A 20936-nucleotide genomic window follows, 5' to 3' on the forward strand; every position below is an offset into this window, starting at 1 on the left:
ATATTTTAATATCTTGGATGGTGTATGGTGTTCTCTCATTTCCCTTGAGAAATCAAGATTGTCAAGGGGATTCTGCTGTTTTGCCAGTTCACAGCAAGAGATGGGGATCCAAAACACCTCACAAGAAACCAATGAAGATTGGTGTCGGACAGAAAAATAACGTGGCCACAGCCTCAAAGCAAAAGGCGTCTATTTTCAGTGATGAAATATAATATAATTATAAATTGTCTGTTATTTTACTTTCCAAGTATTCAATAAAATTTGCATTTGGCAAAAGTCCTTCCAACCGGATTTGAACCAGCCACCAAAGCATGCCTGATTCACCACTACAGTCCACAGCTCTACCAACTGAGCTATCGAAGGCTTGGCAAAGCATTCTCTAGCAAGCTCAATACGAGCTTCCACTTCACCCGTAGACATGTAAACATCTCTTGCAATTCGTGCAAAATACTTCAAATTTGGCTTGTGAGGTTCCCGAATTGAGTAAAAGCACTTTGTTCCCAATTAAAAAAATGACCCCCTCCGCAGTCTCCCGCATGTTACTGACCACCATACTAAGGAGGAAAAGTTGAAAGGCGGCGCCTCACAGGCCTTCTCCTCAGAGTATTCAGCCGTGTTGGGCCTTGACAAAATTTTAATATCTTGGATGGTGTATAGTGTTCTCTCATTTCCCTTGAGAAATCAAGATTGTCAAGGGGATTCTGCTGTTTTGCCAGTTCATAGCAAGAGATGGGGATCCAAAACACCTCACAGAAAACCAACGAAGATTGGTGTCGGACAGAAAAATAACGTGGCCACAGCCTCAAAGCAAAAGGCATCTTTTTTCAGTGATGAAATATAATATAATTATAAATTGTCTGTTATTTTACTTTCCAAGTATTTTACTTTCCAAGTATTCAATAAAATTTGCATTTGGCAAAAGTCCTTCAAGCCGGACTTGAACCAGCAACCTAAGGATGCCTGTTTCATCACTATAGTCCTCCGCTCTACCAACTGAGCTATCGAAGGCTTGGATAGTCACTCTCTAGCAAGCTCAAAACGAGCTTCCATTTCAACCTTCGACATGTAACCATCTCTTGCAATTCGTGCAAAATACTACAAATTTGGCTTGTGAGGTTCCCGAATTGAGTAAAAGCACATCAGTTCCCAATTAAAAAAATGACCCCCTCCGCAGTCTCCCGCATGTTACTGACCACCATAGTAAGGAGGAAAAGTTGAAAGGCGGCGCCTCACAGGCCATCTCCTCAGAGTATTCAGCAGTGTTGGGCCTTGACAATATTTTAATATCTTGGATGGTCTATGGTGTTCTCTCATTTCCCTTGAGAAATCAAGATTGTCAAGGGGATTCTGCTGTTTTGCCAGTTCACAGCAAGAGATGGGGATCCAAACCACCTCACAGGAAACCAATGAAGATTGGTGTCGGACAGAAAATTAACATGGCCACAGCCTCAAAGCAAAAGGCGTCTATTTTCAGTGATGAAATATAATATAATTATAAATTGTCTGTTATTTTACTTTCCAAGTATTCAATATAATTTGCATTTGGCAAAAGTCCTTGAGCCAGATTTGAACCAACTACCTAAGGATGTCTGTTTCACATCTACAGTCCTCCACTCTAACAACTGAGCTATCGAAGGCTTGGCAAATCATTCTCTAGCAAGCTCAATACGAGCTTCCACTTCAACCGTCGACATGTAAATATCTCTTGCAATTCGTGTAAAATACTGCAAATTTGGCTTGTGAGGTTCCCGAATTGAGTAAAAGCACATCAGTTCCCTATTAAAAAAATTACCCTCTCCGCAGTCTCCCGCATGTTACTGACCACCATACTAAGGAGTAAAAGTTGAAAGGCAGCGCCTCACAGGCCATCTCCTCAGAGTATTCAGCAGTGTTGGGCCTTGACAATATTTGAATATCTTGGATGGTGTATAGTGTTCTCTCATTTCCCTTGAAAAATCAAGATTGTCAAGGGGATTCTGCTGTTTTGCCAGTTCATAGCAAGAGATGGCGATCCAAAACACCTCACAGGAAACCAATGAAGATTGGTGTCGGACAGAAAAATAACGTGGCCACAGCCTCAAAGCAAAAGGCATCTATTTTCTGTAATGAAATTTAATATTATTATAAATTGTCTGTTATTTTCCTTTCCAAGTATTTTACTTTCCAAGTATTCAATAAAATGTGCATTTGGCAAAAGTCCTGCGAGCCGGATTTGAACCAGCGACCAAAGGATGCCTGTTTCACCACTACAATCCTCCTTCTACTAACTGAGCTATCGAAGGCTTGGCAAATCATTCTCTAGCAAGCTCAATACGAGCTTCCACTTCACCCGTCGACATGTAAACATCTCTTGCAATTCGTGCAAAATACTTCAAATTTGGCTTGTGAGGTTCCCGAATTGAGTAAAAGCACTTTGTTCCCAATTAAAAAAATGACCCCCTCCGCAGTCTCCCGCATGTTACTGACCACCATACTAAGGAGGAAAAGTTGAAAGGCGGCGCCTCACAGGCCTTCTCCTCAGAGTATTCAGCCGTGTTGGGCCTTGACAAAATTTTAATATCTTGGATGGTGTATAGTGTTCTCTCATTTCCCTTGAGAAATCAAGATTGTCAAGGGGATTCTGCTGTTTTGCGAGTTCATAGCAAGAGATGGGGATCCAAAACACCTCACAGAAAACCAACGAAGATTGGTGTCGGACAGAAAAATAACGTGGCCACAGCCTCAAAGCAAAAGGCATCTTTTTTCAGTGATGAAATATAATATAATTATAAATTGTCTGTTATTTTACTTTCCAAGTATTTTACTTTCCAAGTATTCAATAAAATTTGCATTTGGCAAAAGTCCTTCAAGCCGGACTTGAACCAGCAACCTAAGGATGCCTGTTTCATCACTATAGTCCTCCGCTCTACCAACTGAGCTATCGAAGGCTTGGATAGTCACTCTCTAGCAAGCTCAAAACGAGCTTCCACTTCAACCTTCGACATGTAACCATCTCTTGCAATTCGTGCAAAATACTACAAATTTGGCTTGTGAGGTTCCCGAATTGAGTAAAAGCACATCAGTTCCCAATTAAAAAAATGACCCCCTCCGCAGTCTCCCGCATGTTACTGACCACCATAGTAAGGAGGAAAAGTTGAAAGGCGGCGCCTCACAGGCCATCTCCTCAGAGTATTCAGCAGTGTTGGGCCTTGACAATATTTTAATATCTTGGATGGTCTATGGTGTTCTCTCATTTCCCTTGAGAAATCAAGATTGTCAAGGGGATTCTGCTGTTTTGCCAGTTCACAGCAAGAGATGGGGATCCAAACCACCTCACAGGAAACCAATGAAGATTGGTGTCGGACAGAAAAATAACATGGCCACAGCCTCAAAGCAAAAGGCGTCTATTTTCAGTGATGAAATATAATATAATTATAAATTGTCTGTTATTTTACTTTCCAAGTATTCAATATAATTTGCATTTGGCAAAAGTCCTTGAGCCAGATTTGAACCAACTACCTAAGGATGTCTGTTTCACATCTACAGTCCTCCACTCTAACAACTGAGCTATCGAAGGCTTGGCAAATCATTCTCTAGCAAGCTCAATACGAGCTTCCACTTCAACCGTCGACATGTAAATATCTCTTGCAATTCGTGTAAAATACTGCAAATTTGGCTTGTGAGGTTCCCGAATTGAGTAAAAGCACATCAGTTCCCTATTAAAAAAATTACCCTCTCCGCAGTCTCCCGCATGTTACTGACCACCATACTAAGGAGTAAAAGTTGAAAGGCAGCGCCTCACAGGCCATCTCCTCAGAGTATTCAGCAGTGTTGGGCCTTGACAATATTTGAATATCTTGGATGGTGTATAGTGTTCTCTCATTTCCCTTGAAAAATCAAGATTGTCAAGGGGATTCTGCTGTTTTGCCAGTTCATAGCAAGAGATGGCGATCCAAAACACCTCACAGGAAACCAATGAAGATTGGTGTCGGACAGAAAAATAACGTGGCCACAGCCTCAAAGCAAAAGGCATCTATTTTCTGTAATGAAATTTAATATTATTATAAATTGTCTGTTATTTTCCTTTCCAAGTATTTTACTTTCCAAGTATTCAATAAAATGTGCATTTGGCAAAAGTCCTGCGAGCCGGATTTGAACCAGCGACCAAAGGATGCCTGTTTCACCACTACAATCCTCCTTCTACTAACTGAGCTATCGAAGGCTTGGCAAATCATTCTCTAGCAAGCTCAATACGAGCTTCCACTTCACCCGTCGACATGTAAACATCTCTTGCAATTCGTGCAAAATACTTCAAATTTGGCTTGTGAGGTTCCCGAATTGAGTAAAAGCACTTTGTTCCCAATTAAAAAAATGACCCCCTCCGCAGTCTCCCGCATGTTACTGACCACCATACTAAGGAGGAAAAGTTGAAAGGCGGCGCCTCACAGGCCTTCTCCTCAGAGTATTCAGCCGTGTTGGGCCTTGACAAAATTTTAATATCTTGGATGGTGTATAGTGTTCTCTCATTTCCCTTGAGAAATCAAGATTGTCAAGGGGATTCTGCTGTTTTGCGAGTTCATAGCAAGAGATGGGGATCCAAAACACCTCACAGAAAACCAACGAAGATTGGTGTCGGACAGAAAAATAACGTGGCCACAGCCTCAAAGCAAAAGGCATCTTTTTTCAGTGATGAAATATAATATAATTATAAATTGTCTGTTATTTTACTTTCCAAGTATTTTACTTTCCAAGTATTCAATAAAATTTGCATTTGGCAAAAGTCCTTCAAGCCGGACTTGAACCAGCAACCTAAGGATGCCTGTTTCATCACTATAGTCCTCCGCTCTACCAACTGAGCTATCGAAGGCTTGGATAGTCACTCTCTAGCAAGCTCAAAACGAGCTTCCACTTCAACCTTCGACATGTAACCATCTCTTGCAATTCGTGCAAAATACTACAAATTTGGCTTGTGAGGTTCCCGAATTGAGTAAAAGCACATCAGTTCCCAATTAAAAAAATGACCCCCTCCGCAGTCTCCCGCATGTTACTGACCACCATAGTAAGGAGGAAAAGTTGAAATGCGGCGCCTCACAGGCCATCTCCTCAGAGTATTCAGCAGTGTTGGGCCTTGACAATATTTTAATATCTTGGATGGTCTATGGTGTTCTCTCATTTCCCTTGAGAAATCAAGATTGTCAAGGGGATTCTGCTGTTTTGCCAGTTCACAGCAAGAGATGGGGATCCAAACCACCTCACAGGAAACCAATGAAGATTGGTTTCGGACAGAAAAATAACATGGCCACAGCCTCAAAGCAAAAGGCGTCTATTTTCAGTGATGAAATATAATATAATTATAAATTGTCTGTTATTTTACTTTCCAAGTATTCAATATAATTTGCATTTGGCAAAAGTCCTTGAGCCAGATTTGAACCAGCAACCTAAGGATGCTTGATTCACCACTACTGTCCACCGGCATACCAACTGAGCTATCGAAGGCTTGGCAAATTATTCTCTAGCAAGCTCAATACGAGCTTCCATTTCAACCGTCGACATGTAAACATCTCTTGCAATTCGTGCAAAATACTACAAATTTGGCTTGTGAGGTTCCCGAATTGAGTAAGAGCACATTGTTCCCAATTAAAAAAATGACCCTCTCCGCAGTCTCCCACATGTTACTGACCACCATACTAAGGAGGAAAAGTTGAAAGGCGGCGCCTCACAGGCCATCTCCTCAGAGGATTCAGCAGTGTTGGGCCTTGACAATATTTTAATATCGTGGATGGTGTATAGTGTTCTCTCATTTCCCTTGAGCAATCAAGATTGTCAAGGGGATTCTTCTGTTTTACCAGTTCATAGCAAGAGATTGGGAGCCAAACACCTCACAGGAAACCAATGAAGATTGGTGTCATACAGAAAAATAACGTGGCCACAGCCTCAAAGCAAAAGGCATCTTTTTTTCAGTGATGAAATATAATATAATTATAAATTGTCTGTTATTTTACTTTCCAAGTATTTTACTTTCCAAGTATTCAATAAAATTTGCATTTGGCAAAAGTCCTTTGCGTCGGATTTGAACCAGCGACCTAAATAAGCCTGTTTTACCACTACAGTCCTCCGCACTACCAACTGAGCTATCAAAGGCTTTCCAAAAATATTCTAGCAAGCTAAATACGAGCTTCCACTTCAACCGTTTACATGTAAACATCTCTTGCAATTCGTGCAAAATACTACAAATTTGGCTTGTGAGGTTCCCGAATTGAGTAAAAGCACATCGTTCCCAATTAAAAAAATTGACCCCCTCCGCAGTCTCCCGCATTTTACTGACCACCATACTAAGGAGGAAAAGTTGAAAGGAGGCGCCTCACAGGCCATCTCCTCAGAGTATTCAGCCGTGTTGGGCCTTGACTATATTTTAATATCTTGGATGGTGTATAGTGTTCTCTCATTTCTCTTGAGAAACAAGATTGTCAAGGGGATTCTGCTGTTTTGCCAGTTCATAGCAAGAGATTGGGATCCAAACACCTCACAGGAAACCAATGAAGGTTGGTGTCGGACAGAAAAATAACGTGGCCACAGCCTCAAAGCAAAAGGCATCTAGTTTCAGTGATGAAATATAATATAATTATAAACTGTCAGTTATTTTACTTTCCAAGTATTTTACTTTCCAAGTATTCAATAAAATGTGCATTTGGCAAAAGTCCTTCCACCCGGATTTGAACCAGCGACCTACAGATGTCTGTTTCACCACTACAGTCCTCTGCTCTACCAACTGAGCTATCGAAGGCTTGACAAATTGCTTTCTAGCAAGCGCAATACGAGCTTCTATTTCAACCGTCGACATGTAAACATCTCTTGCAATTCGTGCAAAATACTACAAATTTGGCTTGTGAGGTTCCCGAATTGAGTAAGAGCACATCGTTCCCAATTTAAAAAATGACCCTCTCCGCAGTCTCCCACATGTTACTGACCACCATACTAAGGAGGAAAAGTTGAAAGGCGGCGCCTCACAGGCCATCTCCTCAGAGTATTCAGCAGTGTTGGGCCTTGACAATATTTTAATATCTTGGATGGTGTATAGTGTTCTCTCATTTCCCTTGAGAAATCAAGATTGTCAAGGGGATTCTGCTGTTTTGCCAGTTCATAGCAAGAGATTGGGATCCAAACACCTCACAGGAAACCAATGAAGGTTGGTGTCGGACAGAAAAATAACATGGCCACTACCTCAAAGCAAAAGGCATCTATTTTCAGTGATGAAATATAATATAATTATAAATTGTCTGTTATTTTACTTTCCAAGTATTTTACTTTCCAAGTATTCAATAAAATTTGCATTTGGCAAAAGTCCTTCCAGCCGGATTTGAACCAGCAACCTAAGGATGCCTGTTTCATCACTACAGTCCTCCGCTCTACCAACTGAGCTATCGAAGGCTTGGATACTCACTCTCTTTAGCAAGGTCAATACGAGCTTCCATTTCCATTTCGTGCAAAATACTACAAATTTGGCTTGTGAGGTTCCCGAATTGAGTAAAAGCACATCAGTTCCCAATTAAAAAAAGACCCCCTCCGCAGTCTCCCGCATGTTACTGATCACCATACTAAGGAGGAAAAGTTGAAAGGCGGCGCCTCACAGGCCATCTCCTCAGAGTATTCAGCAGTGTTGGGCCTTGACAATATTTTAATATCTTGGATGGTGTATCGTGTTCTCTCATTTCCCTTGTGAAATCAAGATTGTCAAGGGGATTCTGCTGTTTTGCCAGTTCATAGCAAGAGATGGGGATCCAAAACACCCCTCAGGAAACCAATGAAGATTGGTGTCGGACAGAAAAATAACGTGTCCACAGCCTCAAAGCAAAAGGCATCTATTTTCAGTGATGAAATATAATATAATTATAAATTGTCTGTTATTTTACTTTCCAAGTATTCCATAAAGTTTGCATTTGTCGAAAGTCCTTCAAGCCGGATTTGAACAAGCAACCTAAGGTTGCCTGTTTTTTCACTACAGTCCTCGGCTCTACCAACTGAGCTATCGACGGCTTGGCAAAGTCGTTTCTAGGAAGCACGATACGAGCTTCCACTTCAGCCATCGTCCTGTAAACATCTCTTAAAATTCGTACAAAATATTACAAATTTGGCTCGTGAGGTTCCCGAATTGAGTAAAATCACATCAGTTCCAAATTAAAAAAATAACCCACTCTGCAGTCGCCCGCATGTTACTGACCACCATACTAAGGAGGAAAAGTTGAAAGGCAGCACCTCACAGGCCATCTCCTCAGAGTATTCAGCAGTGTTGGGCCTTGACAATATTTTAACATCTTGGATAGTGTATAGTGTTCTCTCATTTCCCTCGAGAAATCAAGATTGTCAAGGAGATTCTGCTGTTTTGCCAGTTCATAGCAAGAGATGGGAATCCAAAAGACCTCACAGGAAACCAATGAAGAATTGGTGTCAGGCAGAAAAACAACGTGGCCACAGCCTCAAAGCAAAAGGCATCTATTTTCAGTTATGAAATATAATATAATTATAAATTGTCTGTTATTTTACTTTCCAGGTATTCAATTAAATTTGCATTTGGCGAAAGTCCTTCGAGTCACATTTGAACCAACTACCTAAGGATGTCTGTTTCACCACTACAGTCCCCCACTCTAACAACTGAGCTATCGAAGGCTTGGCAAATCATTCTCTAGCAAGCTCAATACGAGCTTCCACTTCAACCGTCGACATGTATATATCTCTTGCAATTCGTGCAAAATACTGCAAATTTGGCTTGTGAGGTTCCCGAACTGAGTAAAAGCACATCAGTTCCCTATTAAAAAAAATGACCCTCTCCGCAGTCTCCCGCATGTTACTGACCACCATACTAAGGAGTAAAAGTTGAAAGGCGGCGCCTCACAGGCCATCTCCTCAGAGTATTCAGCAGTGTTGGGCCTTGACAATATTTTAATATCTTGGATGGTGTATAGTGTTCTCTCATTTCCCTTGAGAAATCAAGATTGTCAAGGGGATTCTGCTGTTTTGCCAGTTCATAGCAAGAGATGGGGATCCAAAACACCTCACAGAAAACCAATGAAGATTGGTGTCGGACAGAAAAATAACGTGGCCACAGCCTCAAAGCAAAAGGCATCTATTTTCAGTAATGAAATATAATGTTATTATAAATTGTCTGTTATTTTCCTTTCCAAGTATTTTACTTTCCAAGTATTCAATAAAATTTGCATTTGGCAAAATTCCTGCGAGCCGGATTTGAACCAGCAATCAAAGGATGCCTGTTTCACCACTACAGTCCTCCTTCTACCAACTGAGCTATCGAAGGGTTGGCAAATCATTCTCTAGCAAGCTCAATACGAGCTTCCACTTCACCCGTCGACATGTAAACATCTCTTGCAATTCGTGCAAAATACTTCAAATTTGGCTTGTGAGGTTCCCGAATTGAGTAAAAGCACTTTGTTCCCAATTAAAAAAATGACCCCCTCCGCAGTCTCCCGCATCTTACTGACCACCATACTAAGGAGGAAAAGTTGAAAGGCGGCGCCTCACAGGCCATCTCCTCAGAGTATTCAGCCGTGTTGGGCCTTGACAATATTTTAATATCTTGGATGGTGTATAGTGTTCTCTCATTTCCCTTGAGAAATCAAGATTGTCAAGGGGATTTTGCTGTTTTGCCAGTGCATAGCAAGAGATGGGGATCCAAACACCTCACAGAAAACCAACGAAGATTGGTGTCGGACAGAAAAATAACGTGGCCACAGCCACAAAGCAAAAGGCATCTTTTTTCAGTGATGAAATATAATATAATTATAAATTGTCTGTTATTTTACTTTCCAAGTATTTTACTTTCCAAGTATTCAATAAAATTTGCATTTGGCAAAAGTCCTTCAAGCCGGACTTGAACCAGCAACCTAAGGATGCCTTTTTCATCACTACAGTCCTCCGCTCTACCAACTGAGCTATCGAAGGCTTGGATAGTCACTCTCTTGCAAGCTCAAAACGAGCTTCCACTTCAACCGTCGACATGTAACCATCTCTTGCAATTCGTGCAAAATACTACAAATTTGGCTTGTGAGGTTCCCGAATTGAGTAAAAGCACATTGTTCCCAATAAAAAAAATGACCCCCTCCGCAGTCGCCCGCATGTTACTGACCACCATACTAATGAGGAAAAGTTGAAAGGTGGCGCCTCACAGGCCATCTCCTCAGAGTATTCAGCAGTGTTGGGCCTTGACAATATTTTAATATCTTGGATGGTGTATAGTGTTCTCTCATTTCCCTTGAGAAATCAAGATTGTCAAGGGGATTCTGCTATTTTGCCAGTTCATAGCAAGAGATTGGGATCCAAACACCTCACAGGAAACCAATGAAGGTTGGTGTCGGACAGAAAAATAACATGGCCACTACCTCAAAGCAAAAGGCATCTATTTTCAGGGATGAAATATAATATAATTATAAACTGTCAGTTATTTTACTTTCCAAGTATTTTACTTTCCAAGTATTCAATAAAATGTGCATTTGGCAAAAGTCCTTCGAGCCGGGTTTGAACCAGCGACCTACAGATGTCTGTTTCACCACTACAGTCCTACGCTCTACCAACTGAGCTATCAAAGACTTTCCAAAAATATTCTAGCAAGCTAAATACGAGCTTCCACTTCAACCGTCGACATGTAAACATCTCTTGCAATTCGTGCAAAATACTACAAATTTGGCTTGTGAGGTTCCCGAATTGAGTAAAAGCACATCAGTTCCCAATTAAAAAAATGACCCCCTCCGCAGTCTCCCGCATGTTACTGACCACCATACTAAGGAGGAAAAGTTGAAAGGCGGCGCCTCACAGGCCATCTCCTCAGAGTATTCAGCCGTGTTGGGCCTTGACTAGATTTTAATATCTTGGATGGTGTATAGTGTTCTCTCATTTCTCTTGAGAAACAAGATTGTCAAGGGGATTCTGCTGTTTTGCCAGTTCATAGCAAGAGATTGGGATCCAAACACCTAACAGGAAACCAATGAATGTTGGTGTCGGACAGAAAAATAACGTGGCCACTACCTCAGAGCAAAAGGCATCTATTTTCTGTGATGAAATATAATATAATTATAAACTGTCAGTTATTTTAATTTCCAAGTATTTTACTTTCCAAGTATTCAATAAAATGTGCATTTGGCAAAAGTCCTTCGAGCCGGGTTTGAACCAGCGACCTACAGATGTCTGTTTCACCACTACAGTCCTCTGCTCTACCAACTGAGCTATCGAAGGCTTGGCAAATCATTCTCTAGCAAGCTCAATACGAGCTTCCATTTCAACCGTCGACATGTAAACATCTCTTGCAATTCGTGCAAAATACTACAAATTTGGCTTGTGAGGTTCCCGAATTGAGTAAGAGCACATCCTTCCCAATTTAAAAAATGACCCTCTCCGCAGTCTCCCACATGTTACTGACACCATACTAAGGAGGAAAAGTTGAAAGGTGGCGCCTCACAGGCCATCTCCTCAGACTATTCAGCAGTGTTGGGCCTTGACAATATTTTAATATCTTGGATGGTGTATAGTGTTCTCTCATTTCCCTTGAGAAATCAAGATTGTCAAGGGGATTCTGCTATTTTGCCAGTTCATAGCAAGAGATTGGGAGCCAAACACCTCACAGGAAACCAATGAAGATTGGTGTCGGACAGAAAAATAACGTGGCCACTACCTCAGAGCAAAAGGCATCTATTTTCAGTGATGAAATATAATATAATTATAAATTGTCTGTTATTTTACTTTCCAAGTATTTTACTTTCCAAGTATTCAATAAAATGTGCATTTGGCAAAAGTCCTTCAAGCCGGACTTGAACCAGCAACCTAAGGATGCCTGTTTCATCACTATAGTCCTCCGCTCTACCAACTGAGCTATCGAAGGCTTGGATAGTCACTCTCTAGCAAGCTCAAAACGAGCTTCCACTTCAACCTTCGACATGTAACCATCTCTTGCAATTCGTGCAAAATACTACAAATTTGGCTTGTGAGGTTCCCGAATCGAGTAAAAGCACATCGTTCCCAATAAAAAAATGACACCCTCCGCAGTCTCCCGCATGTTACTGACCACCATACTAATGAGGAAAAGTTGAAAGGCAGCACCTCACAGGCCATCTCCTCAGAGTATTCAGCAGTGTTGGGCCTTGACAATATTTTAATATCTTGGATGGTGTATAGTGTTCCCTCATTTCCCTTGAGAAATAAAGATTGTCTAGGGGCGTCTGCTGTTTTGTCAGTTCATAGTAAGAGATGGGGAACCAAAACACCTCACAGGAAACCAATGAATATAGGTGTCAGACAGAAAAATAACGTGGCCACAGCCTCAAAGCAAAAGGCATCTATTTTCAGTGATGAAATATAAAATAATTACAAATTGTCTGTTATTTTACTTTCCAAGTATTTTACTTTCCAAGTTTTCAATAAAATTTGCATGTGGTTAAAGTCCTTCACTCCAGATTTGAACCAGCAACCTAAGGAAGCCTGTTTTTCTACTACAGTCCTCCGCTCTACCAACTAAGCTATCGTAGACTTGTCACATATACTTTAGCAAGCTCAATACGAGCTTCAACTTCAACCGTCGACATGTACACATCTCTTGCAATTCGTGCAAAATACTAAAAATGTGGCTTGTGAGGTTCCCGAATTGAGTAAAAGCACATCAGTTCCCAATTAAAAAAATGACCCCCTCCGCAGTCTCCCGCATGTTACTGACCACCATAGTAAGGGGGAAAAGTTGAAAGGCGGCGCCTCACAGGCCATCTCCTCAGAGTATTCAGCAGTGTTGGGCCTTGACAATATTTTAATATCTTGGATGGTCTATGGTGTTCTCTCATTTCCCTTGAGAAATCAAGATTGTCAAGGGGATTCTGCTGTTTTGCCAGTTCACAGCAAGAGATGGGGATCCAAACCACCTCACAGGAAACCAATGAAGATTGGTGTCGGACAGAAAAATAACATGGCCACAGCCTCAAAGCAAAAGGCGTCTATTTTCAGTGATGAAATATAATATAATTATAAATTGGCTGTTATTTTACTTTCCAAGTATTCAATATAATTTGCATTTGGCAAAAGTCCTTGAGCCAGATTTGAACCAGCAACCTAACGATGCTTGATTCACCACTACTGTCCACCGGCATACCAACTGAGCTATCGAAGGCTTGGCAAATTATTCTCTAGCAAGCTCAATACGAGCTTCCATTTCAACCGTCGACATGTAAACATCTCTTGCAATTCGTGCAAAATACTACAAATTTGGCTTGTGAGGTTCCCGAATTGAGTAAGAGCACATTGTTCCCAATTAAAAAAATGACCCTCTCCGCAGTCTCCCACATGTTGCTGACCACCATACTAAGGAGGAAAAGTTGAAAGGCGGCGCCTCACAGGCCATCTCCTCAGAGTATTCAGCAGTGTTGGGCCTTGACAATATTTTAATATCGTGGATGGTGTATAGTGTTCTCTCATTTCCCTTGAGCAATCAAGATTGTCAAGGGGATTCTTCTGTTTTACCAGTTCATAGCAAGAGATTGGGAGCCAAACACCTCACAGGAAACCAATGAAGATTGGTGTCATACAGAAAAATAACGTGGCCACAGCCTCAAAGCAAAAGGCATCTTTTTTTCAGTGATGAAATATAATATAATTATAAATTGTCTGTTATTTTACTTTCCAAGTATTTTACTTTCCAAGTATTCAATAAAATTTGCATTTGGCAAAAGTCCTTTGCGTCGGATTTGAACCAGCGACCTAAATAAGCCTGTTTTACCACTACAGTCCTCCGCTCTACCAACTGAGCTATCAAAGACTTTCCAAAAATATTCTAGCAAGCTAAATACGAGCTTCCACTTCAACCGTCGACATGTAAACATCTCTTGCAATTCGTGCAAAATACTACAAATTTGGCTTGTGAGGTTCCCGAATTGAGTAAAAGCACATCGTTCCCAATTAAAAAAATTGACCCCCTCCGCAGTCTCCCGCATTTTACTGACCACCATACTAAGGAGGAAAAGTTGAAAGGAGGCGCCTCACAGGCCATCTCCTCAGAGTATTCAGCCGTGTTGGGCCTTGACTATATTTTAATATCTTGGATGGTGTATAGTGTTCTCTCATTTCTCTTGAGAAACAAGATTGTCAAGGGGATTCTGCTGTTTTGCCAGTTCATAGCAAGAGATTGGGATCCAAACACCTCACAGGAAACCAATGAAGGTTGGTGTCGGACAGAAAAATAACGTGGCCACAGCCTCAAAGCAAAAGGCATCTAGTTTCAGTGATGAAATATAATATAATTATAAACTGTCAGTTATTTTACTTTCCAAGTATTTTACTTTCCAAGTATTCAATAAAATGTGCATTTGGCAAAAGTCCTTCCACGCGGATTTGAACCAGCGACCTACAGATGTCTGTTTCACCACTACAGTCCTCTGCTCTACCAACTGAGCTATCGAAGGCTTGACAAATTGCTCTCTAGCAAGCGCAATACGAGCTTCTATTTCAACCGTCGACATGTAAACATCTCTTGCAATTCGTGCAAAATACTACAAATTTGGCTTGTGAGGTTCCCGAATTGAGTAAGAGCACATCGTTCCCAATTTAAAAAATGACCCTCTCCGCAGTCTCCCACATGTTACTGACCACCATACTAAGGAGGAAAAGTTGAAAGGCGGCGCCTCACAGGCCATCTCCTCAGAGTATTCAGCAGTGTTGGGCCTTGACAATATTTTAATATCTTGGATGGTGTATAGTGTTCTCTCATTTCCCTTGAGAAATCAAGATTGTCAAGGGGATTCTGCTGTTTTGCCAGTTCATAGCAAGAGATTGGGATCCAAACACCTCACAGGAAACCAATGAAGGTTGGTGTCGGACAGAAAAATAACATGGCCACTAACTCAAAGCAAAAGGCATCTATTTTCAGTGATGAAATATAATATAATTATAAATTGTCTGTTATTTTACTTTCCAAGTATTTTACTTTCCAAGTATTCAATAAAATTTGCATTTGGCAAAAGTCCCTCCAGCCGGATTTGAACCAGCAACCTAAGGATGCCTGTTTCATCACTACAGTCCTCCGCTCTACCAACTGAGCTATCGAAGGATTGGATACTCACTCTCTTTAGCAAGGTCAATACGAGCTTCCATTTCCATTTCGTGCAAAATACTACAAATTTGGCTTGTGAGGTTCCCGAATTGAGTAAAAGCACATCAGTTCCCAATTAAAAAAAGACCCCCTCCGCAGTCTCCCGCATGTTACTGATCACCATACTAAGGAGGAAAAGTTGAAAGGCGGCGCCTCACAGGCCATCTCCTCAGAGTATTCAGCAGTGTTGGGCCTTGACAATATTTTAATATCTTGGATGGTGTATCGTGTTCTCTCATTTCCCTTGTGAAATCAAGATTGTCAAGGGGATTCTGCTGTTTTGCCAGTTCATAGCAAGAGATGGGGATCCAAAACACCCCTCAGGAAACCAATGAAGATTGGTGTCGGACAGAAAAATAACGTGTCCACAGCCTCAAAGCAAAAGGCATCTATTTTCAGTGATGAAATATAATATAATTATAAATTGTCTGTTATTTTACTTTCCAAGTATTCCATAAAGTTTGCATTTGTCGAAAGTCCTTCAAGCCGGATTTGAACAAGCAACCTAAGGTTGCCTGTTTTTTCACTACAGTCCTCGGCTCTACCAACTGAGCTATCGACGGCTTGGCAAAGTCGTTTCTAGGAAGCACGATACGAGCTTCCACTTCAGCCATCGTCCTGTAAACATCTCTTAAAATTCGTACAAAATATTACAAATTTGGCTCGTGAGGTTCCCGAATTGAGTAAAATCACATCAGTTCCAAATTAAAAAAATAACCCACTCTGCAGTCGCCCGCATGTTACTGACCACCATACTAAGGAGGAAAAGTTGAAAGGCAGCACCTCACAGGCCATCTCCTCAGAGTATTCAGCAGTGTTGGGCCTTGACAATATTTTAACATCTTGGATAGTGTATAGTGTTCTCTCATTTCCCTCGAGAAATCAAGATTGTCAAGGGGATTCTGCTGTTTTGCCAGTTCATAGCAAGAGATGGGAATCCAAAAGACCTCACAGGAAACCAATGAAGAATTGGTGTCAGGCAGAAAAACAACGTGGCCACTACCTCAAAGCAAAAGGCATCTATTTTCAGTGATGAAATATAATATAATTATAAATTGTCTGTTATTTTACTTTCCAAGTATTTTACTTTCCAAGTATTCAATAAAATTTGCATTTGGCAAAAGTCCTTTGCGTCGGATTTGAACCAGCGACCTAAATAAGCCTGTTTTACCACTACAGTCCTCCGCTCTACCAACTGAGCTATCAAAGGCTTTCCAAAAATATTCTAGCAAGCTAAATACGAGCTTCCACTTCAACCGTCGACATGTAAACATCTCTTGCAATTCGTGCAAAATACTACAAATTTGGCTTGTGAGGTTCCCGAATTGAGTAAAAGCACATCGTTCCCAATTAAAAAAATGGACCCCCTCCGCAGTCTCCCGTATTTTACTGACCACCGTACTAAGGAGGAAAAGTTGAAAGGAGGCGCCTCACAGGCCATCTCCTCAGAGTATTCAGCCGTGTTGGGCCTTGACTATATTTTAATATCTTGGATGGTGTATAGTGTTCTCTCATTTCTCTTGAGAAACAAGATTGTCAAGGGGATTCTGCTGTTTTGCCAGTTCATAGCAAGAGATTGGGATCCAAACACCTCACAGGAAACCAATGAAGGTTGGTGTCGGACAGAAAAATAACGTGGCCACAGCCTCAAAGCAAAAGGCATCTATTTTCAGTGATGAAATATAATATAATTATAATTTTACAAAGGTAGCGGGCGCCCCTCTCTCGCAAGAACAGACATGATAACCTGTTCAGTGGTTATTAACCACTTGAGAGTTCGCAGCCACTGCTTTTACTCACTGTGCCTTTCACAGATGGGAAATATCCATTTGCATATCAGTCTTTGTCCTGCCCAGGGGCAGTCCAGCACCGAAATACAATGGCAATTCCAATCTGAACGAGAGTACCACCAGCAACCCCATACACGTGTTTCACCCTTGTTGGGGATCATCAGTGAGGTGAAGCTGATGCCTCTCTAAGCACAGTGAGAGGGAGACCACGTCTGGTTGCCCCCAGGAGACCTAGGGTTACCAATCCCAGGTTCCTTAACAAATAGTTTTACAAAGGTAGCGGGCGCCCCTCTCTCGCAAGAACAGACATGATAACCTGTTCAGTGGTTATTAACCACTTGAGAGTTCGCAGCCACTGCTTTTACTCACTGTGCCTTTCACAGATGGGAAATATCCATTTGCATATCAGTCTTTGTCCTGCCCAGGGGCAGTCCAGCACCGAAATACAATGGCAATTCCAATCTGAACGAGAGTACCACCAGCAACCCCATACACGTGTTTCACCCTTGTTGGGGATCATCAGTGAGGTGAAGCTGATGCCTCTCTAAGCACAGTGAGAGGGAGACCACGTCTGGTTGCCCCCAGGAGACCTAGGGTTACCAATCCCAGGTTCCTTAACAAATAGTTTTACAAAGGTAGCGGGCGCCCCTCTCTCGCAAGAACAGACATGATAACCTGTTCAGTGGTTATTAACCACTTGAGAGTTCGCAGCCACTGCTTTTACTCACTGTGCCTTTCACAGATGGGAAATATCCATTTGCATATCAGTCTTTGTCCTGCCCAGGGGCAGTCCAGCACCGAAATACAATGGCAATTCCAATCTGAACGAGAGTACCACCAGCAACCCCATACACGTGTTTCACCCTTGTTGGGGATCATCAGTGAGGTGAAGCTGATGCCTCTCTAAGCACAGTGAGAGGGAGACCACGTCTGGTTGCCCCCAGGAGACCTAGGGTTACCAATCCCAGGTTCCTTAACAAATAGTTTTACAAAGGTAGCGGGCGCCCCTCTCTCGCAAGAACAGACATGATAACCTGTTCAGTGGTTATTAACCACTTGAGAGTTTGCAGCTGTTAAGACGGATTTCTGAACTCTGTCCTGGTGGCGCAGAAGTTCAGAAGGCCAACCTAATTACTTAGAACAGGGTAACCTCTGGACAAGCCAGACCAATCAAGGTAGCGATCGCGGCGGTCAAGACTAGGTCTCAAGAGGGGTGAGGGTGACTGAAAGCCCGCAGTGAGCACACAAAGCAAGAGCGCTTACAAACTACTCCAAACAGGTGTTATATCAAAAATATAAACACATTTATTTTAAGGCCTTTAAAACAACGACCGTAGCGAGAAAATCACAATATCACAATATTAAACCAACACATACCATATCAACACAATATATATACAAATACACAGTCGCAAGCGTTTAAAGCACGAAATATGTAGTCCACCTGAAAGGAAAGGAAAACAGGCAGTGCGATAACGTTTTAGACTCAGTTCGCCTTCAGAGGCACCTAACTAGATGGAAGTCCGAGCCCTGCGAAGAGTGGAGCCTTGTGCTCAAAGTACCTGCCACGCCGGTGCCAACGGGCAAAAGGGGAAGCTCTTCGGAGGAAGTCAGGCAGTTCGGGTTAGTGCACAGCAGAAGGAGAACAGGTTCCGCAACTCAAGCGCAGCCTCCACAGCGGGCAGAAGCAGAGCGCGAGTACGGCCAAAAGGGTGCTGTTTTTACACAGCAGGGAAAAGCAATGGGATACTGCAGGAGGGCGACCAGATCCTAGCTAAACTACTCACCGGTCCCCGAAGCAAGCAGACCCAGGCTTCTCCACGTTAGTTTCAGCAGCTGGCAGGTTCAGAAGAGCAGGGAACGCCTCGTAGTCGTGTAGAGCAAAAAGACGTCCCAATCGACGAAACCAGCACAGTTTTGTTGCCGCAGCAGGACAACGGAGCGGCCGTGTGTATTCAAGTCAAATGTACACTCCTCCCTTCAGACTTGGGAACGCCAAGCGTACGAAGCGTGGGAGAGTGACCAGGACTCGAAATACAACACAACCTGGCGGCAGTTACAGAGCAGGACTCCCTTGTAAGCTGGTCAGTCAACTGGATGGCCCAGAGACACTTCCGAAGGCTTACTTGGCAGGAGTTGATGAAGTCGCCGGGAATAGCTGTTCCTGCTATTCCAAAGGTCGAAGCACCAGTACAGGCCTTCTGGTTCGATCAGAGGAGAAAAGGGTTTCACAGGACGACAGCAGTGCAAAGGAGGATTCCTTCAGCGGGTCACCAGCGATTCCTCGGTCCAGCCTCTTGGTTGCAGGATACTTGGCTCCTGTATTCCTTCGTTCGTGAGAACTCAGGAGATCGACATGGTAGTGGTGTTTCCAGCTCCCTCTTATCCACGGTTCCCTTCGCGCCAAAACGGAGGGGAGCCAATGGGAGATCCGCTCATCAACACACATACCATACGTGGACCAATCACGGACCACGGTGGTCCCAGGCATTCACACCACCCTAGACTCTCTGGCACCCAGGATGTGTATTGGGACCAGACATCCCAGCCCACACCCTGGAGGCACACAAACGACATGTAGAAGCCCGCGAAAGCAACCACGTTTCGCGGGAAAGTACATGCCCAAATAAGGAAGGCCCCGGGTCGCCCGACCTGGGGCAGGTGAAGGGAGCAAGACGGTCAGTGGACAGGACAAAGGAGCCTCATGGACTGGCCATTTTGGGAGCCAGGCCACCATTTTGGGTTCAGTGCGAAAAACGTGCTCAGAACGCCAAAAGGAGCTCAAAATAAACAAAACGATCGCTGCCACCATTCCAGTCCCTGAATGACTTGCACCGATCAAAATACATTCCTAAAAGAGTATCTAGGGCCTGTAGAAGGCTAGAGACCCAAGAGAGCTGTAACTTAGCTTACAGTGCCCTCTTGTGTCATGTTGCACTAAAGCCGCAACATGATAAAAGAAACTACGGGAAACAGCGTTCCCCGGTACTGACTGTCTTAAGGGCATGTCAGTTTCCCCGTAAGAAAGGAGCGAAAGCCCAGAGAAGTGCGGCAGAAGGCTGTACTTCTCTGGCAAAGTCAAGAACAAGGTTAAAAACAATAGCAAAAAGTTTAGGGGTTACAACATGGAAGGAAAATTACCTGCAATCATGAAATCTTTCCTAACACTCGCCCCTCCCAGACTATGGACAGGGGGAACTAATCCACCCCTGGATGAGTCTCTTGTTCAGGTCGGTTAAACATTCTGGACAACCCATCAGCATTGCTATGTTGGACACCTGGCCTATGCTCAATAGTGAAGTCGAAGCCTTGTAGACTTATGGACCACCTAAGCAACTTTGGATTCTCCCCCTTCATGTTCATTAGCCACTTTAACGGCTTATGGTCAGTCTGCACAGTGAAGTGGGTCCCATAGAGGTAGGGCCTCAGCTTCCTTAGGGCCCACACAACAGAGAAACATTCTTTCTCTACCGTGGACCATCTGAGCTCTCTGTCCTTAAGCTGGCGACTAATAAAACCGATAGGGTGTTCCTTACCCTTCTCATCTACTTGTGATAGTACAGCTCCTATCCCAGTGTCAGAGGCATCCGTCTGCACGATAAAAGGTCTTTGATAATCAGGGGCCCTGAGCACAGGGGCCTGGCACAAGGAGTCTTTTAAGCCATTGAAGGCCTTCTCACACTCGTCGGTCCAAGTTACCTTCTTGGGTTTCTTCGGAGTTGTGAGGGCAGTCAGAGGAGCAGCTATGGTGCCATAGTCTGCCACAAAATTGCGATAATACCCCGTGAGTCCTAAGAAGGCTCTCACTTGGGTTTGCGTAGTGGGGGTAGGCCAGTCTTGTACTGCTTGTACTTTACTGGGTAGAGGCTGTATCCTCCCTCCACCTACTTCATGTCCAAGGTAAACCACTGAGCCTTGTCCAATCTGGCATTTACTAGCCTTTATGGTCAAGTGGGCTTTCTGAAGAGCCTGGAGCACAATCCTGAGGTGTTTCACATGGTCTTCCCAGGTGGCACTGAAAACTGCTATATCGTCCA

General features: G+C 42.9%; 4 non-coding genes across 4 annotated transcripts; all 4 read right to left on the bottom strand.

Annotated features, from left to right (window-relative positions):
• Positions 1-922: 922 nt before the first annotated feature.
• Positions 923-1008, bottom strand: TRNAY-AUA (transfer RNA tyrosine (anticodon AUA)). Its single transcript is given in 2 exon segments — positions 923-958; positions 972-1008. It is a non-coding gene; the product is annotated as a tRNA-Tyr (tRNA).
• A 1833-nt stretch (positions 1009-2841) lies between these two features.
• TRNAY-AUA (transfer RNA tyrosine (anticodon AUA)) lies at positions 2842-2927 on the bottom strand. Its single transcript is given in 2 exon segments — positions 2842-2877; positions 2891-2927. It is a non-coding gene; the product is annotated as a tRNA-Tyr (tRNA).
• Positions 2928-4760: 1833 nt separating this feature from the next.
• On the bottom strand, positions 4761-4846 carry TRNAY-AUA (transfer RNA tyrosine (anticodon AUA)). Its single transcript is given in 2 exon segments — positions 4761-4796; positions 4810-4846. It is a non-coding gene; the product is annotated as a tRNA-Tyr (tRNA).
• A 6931-nt stretch (positions 4847-11777) lies between these two features.
• TRNAY-AUA (transfer RNA tyrosine (anticodon AUA)) lies at positions 11778-11863 on the bottom strand. The gene is given in 2 exon segments: positions 11778-11813; positions 11827-11863. It is a non-coding gene; the product is annotated as a tRNA-Tyr (tRNA).
• Between the last annotated feature and the right edge of the window lie 9073 nt (positions 11864-20936).

The sequence above is a fragment of the Ambystoma mexicanum genome, chromosome 1p (assembly GCF_040938575.1).
Source record: "Ambystoma mexicanum isolate Mex_15411 chromosome 1p, UKY_AmexF1_1, whole genome shotgun sequence".
In the NCBI taxonomy this organism is placed as follows: Eukaryota; Metazoa; Chordata; class Amphibia; order Caudata; family Ambystomatidae; genus Ambystoma; species Ambystoma mexicanum.